Source organism: Neovison vison, chromosome 6 (genome assembly GCF_020171115.1).
Source record: "Neovison vison isolate M4711 chromosome 6, ASM_NN_V1, whole genome shotgun sequence".
Lineage (NCBI taxonomy): Eukaryota > Metazoa > Chordata > Mammalia > Carnivora > Mustelidae > Neogale > Neogale vison.
In genome coordinates, this window is record NC_058096.1 from 40288207 (window position 1) to 40294897 (window position 6691).

Sequence of the window (6691 nt, forward strand, 5' to 3'; positions counted from 1 at the left end):
TCTCTCGTTGCCTGTTTGGACAAAATTGCTCACTGGTTCTCCAGTGATGACCAGTTGTCAACATCAGGAGCCAAACAAATGCCCCCCCCCCCGACTTTAATTTGCTTAACCCCAAATATTGTTACATTGTAAACCATTCACTGCTTCTGCCACCACTGGGTGGATTAAATTGATTCCTAGAAAATATCTTATATAATTAGCTTTTTCTGATCTTTGCCACCTGCAGAGAGGGTCAGATCTCCCCCACTGGGACATTTCTACCATGAAACGAATGCTTATATGTGTGTAGATCATTAAAGTAGGATCATCCTCCATGACTGAATTTATGCTTCTGAAAACTCCCTGTGGTACTGGAATATAGTTGAAGACATTTGGAATGCACAGTCTTGGAATGAGATTGCTGGGAGGAGAAAATGGAGAGTAAACATAGATTTGGCCCATTTTTTATTTTGCCAATTGAAATATTTTATTTTCAAGAATGCAGATTTGTCATTTAATATTCTTGCTCATTGGCATCCATTCCTCTAAAATGAAGTCCCAAATACTTAGTACGATCTCACAAACCCTTCAGGATGTGTCCCCTAGTTGGCATCCCAGACCATCTCCATCCATACCACTCATTGCTCTCTTCACTTCTGCTCAAGATCTGTGCACACGCTGAGTCTTCCACATGAAAAGGTGCTTCCCTTCTTTTGTCACATTCTCCAGAGTCTACCTTAAATACACTTCTTCATAGAACTGAAATATCACTTCTAGACATTACCTCATCTCTGCTCAGATTAGTCAGGCTTCCTTTATTATGTGTTGTGATAGTACCATCTACTTTTCCTTCATAGCATTTTAGCACAGTACAGTGTGTGTGTGTGTACATGAGAAATTAGATACTGTCTATCTCTTTCTTCAAATTATAAGCTCCATGAAAGAAGAAATCAAGTCTGGTATCTTGATCATTGCACTCCTTTCGTCTTGGGAATAGTTCACATGTGATAGATGCTAAAAATAACTTGTTGAATGAGCAAATCAGTGAATTAATTCCTTACAAACTAACCATTACTGCCACTTTCAATTCCTTGTAAGAGCTCATTTAGTACCAAACAACAAATAAGGACTTAATCCTAGCACAAGAGTTTAAAACTAAAATTTAAAGAGCTCAATAAAAAAATTGTTTTTCATCCTATTAACTAGGAAAATCTTAATTATGTACTTGAAATTGATCTAAGAAGTATTTTTTTCTGCACTTAGAGATTGATTGTTCCAGATATAAGATATAACTTTTTAAAAGGAGAGGATACTTCTTATGACATTGGCTGTAAATATTCTGAAATGGCACAGGAACAAGTTTTCATTAGCACAGGATCCTGCTTCCTAGCGATAAGAACCATGTGTAAAAGGAATCCTGTCATAAATTTCTAATGGTAGGTAAAAGTAGTTTTGACTACATACTTCAAATTTCTGTTATTTCCTCAGAGTCGGCCCATAATTTCCTTAGGCTTGTTTTGTCTTATTACTTGACACCAAAAGTTAGAGTGTGTATTGACTGATTGGTTTGGTTGGATGAGTAGGTGGTGGTTGTCAGTAGATGTGAGGGATACTGGGGAACTAAAATGTTAAGCCTCAAGCATGGATTTCTACAGTAAAATTAATTAAACTTTCAGACTGAACATGATATAAGAAATAGTCAACTGGCACTACCTTGCAATGATTTAATTTCTTTTCTATTGACATCCTATCTGTCATGGTCAAAGAGATTCAGACATCATAAACAACAAGTAAACTCAGGAAACTATAAACTATACACACACATACTTAAAAATCCAACAGGCCAGGGTGCCTGGGTGGCTCAGTGGGTTAAAGCCTCTGCCTTGAGCTCAGGTCATGATCCCAGGGTTCTGGGATTGAGCCCTGCATCAGGCTGATCAATGGGGAGCCTGCCTCCCCCTCTCTCTCTGCCTGCCTCTCTGCCTACTTGTGATCTCTCTCTCTCTGTCAAATAAGTAAATAAAATCTTAAAAAAAAAATCCAACAGGACATTTATATTATGTTTAAATATTGCTATAAACATGTGAACCAGAACATTGTTATAAGTATTAAATATTAATCAAATAATCTATCTTTCCTACATAAAAAATACTTTTTGCTTTACTCTTGAAACAGCATATTATTTTGGGGCTTACCAATAACATTTTCAGAAGATTGTTCATATGTTTAGAAAATTGCCAAAAAGGGTGTGAAAGATGCCTAATATTCAAGGATTTAGAGCACTTCTGTCCTAAATAGTCTGACATAATATCTATCGCAATGCAGGTAGCTCACCACTGTTCAAGGCTAAAAAGGATCAAGGTTATAAGCAATTCTACAATCTATTCACTCCTCCCATGAAAGGGTCTCTAATCTGTTTGGATGTGGCACACCCGTGAACAGGTCATTATTTTTAATAGAAGTGGGTCTATGGACTCTAAGCACTGGTGAGCTGACAACAGAGATAGCAGTGTGCTTACCAACGTGCCCTGGAATTTGTATTTTAGATTACTGGAATGAGGAGTATTTCTCTCTTCTCGGATTTAAGATTCAGTTCTTATGCTGATGCTGTGGTTTTTGCTGTAACTTTTGTTTCCCATTCTGTATGAAGCTAATTAGAAGAGACCTCATAAAAGTAATTAAACCGAAGAGAAGACACTGATCATAGTAACCTAATATGTGATCATTTCATTCAAGCATGTGTAAGTCATCACTTGAATAACTACAGGGTAAGAGCAGAATGTATTTGCTGATTGTGGTTGATACTCATTCCATTTTTGTCATGTTTGTGTTCTCTTCATGTGCCTTTGGATCTAAAGCCTGCAATAGGATGAAATGTTTAAAATCTTATACATTAGGGGTTCCTGGGTGGCTCAGTGAGTTAAAGCCTCTGCCTTCTGCTCGGGTCATGATCCCAGGGTCTTGGGATCAAGCCCCGTATCGGGCTCTCTGCTTGGCAGGGAGCCTGCTTCCTCCTTTCTCTCTGCATACCTCTCTGCCTACTTGTGATCTCTGTCAGTCAAATAAATAAATAAAATCTTTAAAAAAATAAAATATTGTACATTAGTATATTTTAAATCCGTATTTTTATTGGTAAATGCACAGTAAATCTATCAGCAGTCTTTCTGATGATAAACATAGAAATAATCTAATGAAATTCTACCAAAATAGGAGTTTCAACAAACAAATGAGTTTGGAATTAATAACTATGTTGCTGGGGAAAAATTGGAACATTAAACTATTAATTAAGTTTTTGGACAATGATGAAAATTTTGTAATGTAATCATTTAAAGGGAATAAAATTAAACTAAAATTAATGACTGTTTAAAGATTTAAATTAAGAGGTACAGTTAAAAAGATGTCAAACAAAATATTTAAGCACATAATACTAAACAGTTAAAAAAATCCCCTAAAGAACATCAAAAACACATTCAAAGAAATTCAAAAATAAGCAAATAAAACAACTGCAATTACTAAGTTAATCTATGCTTTGAAAATTATTTTCAATTTCAGTGTGTTTTTAGAAAAATAACAAATGAAAAATTGTTCCCTGTAAGAATAAGGAAATTGTCGTATTGATTTATTCTCATATATCTGTCCCTAGAGCATGATTTTCTTGAAAGCAAGGGTATTTTATTTTTTGTTGTTTTCATCTTCACCTCTCATAATAACTGAGATATAATTGAAAATATTCTTGTTTTTTTTTGTTGTTTTTTTAACACTGTTGGACAGAAGACTGGCTAGCTAGCCTCTCTGAAATCAACATTTTGAGTCATATATATCCTGGTCTCTCTTGATTGATATTCTTTTAAAGTCAAGTTCAACTTTCTGTTTATTCCATTTTTTTTAGGAAAAGTTGATTAACCCATTCCACCAATTTGCATTCCCATTTTGGCTGGTTAACTTGCCTTTGAAAGTTAAATGAAACCTTCGTTTTACTATTTAGAGATTAGGTTTATTCTTCTTAGGTGGGTTTTTTTGGTTTTGTTTTTAATATGTCTCTCTTGACTCTTATTCTAAATGAAAAATTCCTTTTCATTCATCTATAAGCTTATAGCAATCTCTTCTCCACCCCAATTATTCTTATTTGCCCTTCTGGCATTATTTTGCTACCAATATATTCTGGGCAAAATAAACTATATTTAATAAAAAGTGGGGCATGAATTTTGTTTTGTTTCAATATCCTTCTTCATTATTCCCAAATACTGTTGTGGAATCAAACATATCAATGGATTTAATTAATAAAAATTGCAGTGTGAATCTAGTTTTAAAAACTATGCAATCATCTCATTGTGCATGTGGATGTGTGTGTGTATACCACATCTCCTTATATATGCTTCTATCAATGGACATTTAGGTTGCTTCCATATCTTGGGTATTGTAAGTAATACAACAAACATATGAGTGCATATGTCTTTTTCAATTAGCCTTTTCATTTTCTTTGGGTTAATCTCCAGCAGTGGAATTACTGGATTGCATGGTATTTCTATTTTAACTTTTTGAGGAATCCCCAAACTATTTTCCATAGTGGCCATACCAATTTATATTCCCACCAATAATGCATAATTATTTTTTTTTCCCCAACATCCCCACCAACACGTTTATCTCTTCTCTTTTTTCTTTTATCCATTCTGACAGGTCTATAGTGATATCTCATTGTGGTTTTGATTTGCATTTCCCTGATGATGAATGGTGTTGAGCATCTTTTCATGTGTGTGGCCATCTGTAGGTCTTCTTTGGAAAAATGTCTATTCGGATCCTCTACCCATTTTTTAATCAGATTGGTTTTTTTGGTGTGGAGTTGTATAAGTTCTTTATATATTTTGAAAACTAATCCTTTATCAGATAGGACATTTGTAAATATATTCTCCCATTTGGTAGGTTGCCTTTTTGTTCTGTTGATTGTTTTCTTTGCTGTGAAGAAACTTTTTATTTTTATGTGGTCCCAATAGTTTATTTTGCTTTTGTTTTTCTTGCCTTAGGACATATATCTAGATGAGATTTTGCCATTTGCGACATGAATGGACCTAGAGGGTATTATATTAAGTGGAATAAGTTAGACTGAAAAGACAAATACTATATGATTTCACGTCATATGTGGAATCTAAAAAGTAAAACAAATAAACAAACAAAAAGCAGAACCAGGCTTATAAATATGGAGAACAAACTATGGTTGCCAGAGGGAAGGGGGATGATATAGGTCAAACTGTATGAAAAGGAGTGGAAGATACAGCCTTTCAGTTATGGAATAATAGGTCATGGAAATAAAAGGGGCAGCATAGGGGATATAATCAATGATATCATAACAGCATTGTATGGTGACAGAGAGTAGATACACTTATGAGCAAAGCATAATGTATATGTTGAACCATTATGTTGTACATCTAAAACTAATGTAACATTGTGTGTCAACTATACTCAAATAAAAAAAAGTTTATGTAATCAAAAAATTATGGTAGCATTAAAAAAGGAAGTTAGGAAATCTTCATGGAGGAAGTGGCTACTAACTGTGGAGTTTTTCATTACAAAAAGTAGTATGCATAGTGTTTAAAGCATTCATTTTGTAATGTGAAGATGATAGTACATACAACAAAGACTTGTTTTGAGGATTAAAACAAGATAATATCTGTGGAGTGCTTTGCTCCCTGCCTAGCCTATTCATCCCTATACATTCATGGCAGGTATAGGGTAATGATGATTGTGGTGTCAGTAGTAATCGTCACATTTGGGGAAGAGGATTCCAGTTGTTGATAAAAACCCAAGAAAACATTTTGAAAAACAAAGCAAAGTGTTTCAGTTAAAGTGTACAGAATATACTGTTACAGCTAGAACACATTGTAGAATAAACTGATTAAGTCAATAGATTGGAATTTTCCCCTTAAGTAGAATTTACCATCATAATTAGCAAAGTAATAACATCATGTTATAATGTTTCAGAAGTGGCATATAATTGAGAAAAAGATCCATAGATATCCCAAGAGAAGAAAAGTTATTGGAATCAAACTTAAATCCTCAACAAAATAGTAAAATGCTTTTACAATTACTAATATATATATTTTTTTTTTACATAAATTAACCCATTTATTATAGGCTAGCAATATTTCAAATGGCGGCGCTTCTACTGGTCTTTCAACTCCTTCAGTCTTCTGATGGCAGACTTTACTGTGACAGCAGAAGTGGTCTTGTAGGTCCAGGCGCCACCAGCGACGGTTTTCATGCAGGAGCCACAATGCCAGATCCCCACAGCTCATCTTTTCATCTTGATTTTGCCACAGAAGGAGCAAGTGTACTTGGCGTGCTGGCTTATCTCAATCTTCTTCACCATCTTCCTGAGGGAGGCACCATAACGGGTCCCGTATTTGCCCACAATTCCGACCTTGGTGCATTTAGCCATGTCGCCTCAAACTAGGTCTGAGCCCCGACAGCACAATTACTAATATTTTTAATACCAGTTCACAGATAACAATTTATTTTCTTCATAAATGACAATTAAGAATTATTTATCTAACCTGCTAAGTTACAAATATCACTCTATCTGTAAGAAGCTGTTCATTGGGATCCAAAAGAAACCATGTGTATGTGTGTATGTGTACATTGCCAAACGGGAACAATAATGATATCTATTTCATATACTTATTATAAGGATTAAGTTAATCACTATCAAGTACTCAAA

General features: G+C 34.6%; 1 pseudogene; it reads right to left on the reverse strand.

Moving 5' to 3' along the window:
• Positions 1 to 6076: 6076 nt before the first annotated feature.
• Positions 6077 to 6441, reverse strand: LOC122910369 (annotated as a pseudogene).
• Between the last annotated feature and the right edge of the window lie 250 nt (positions 6442 to 6691).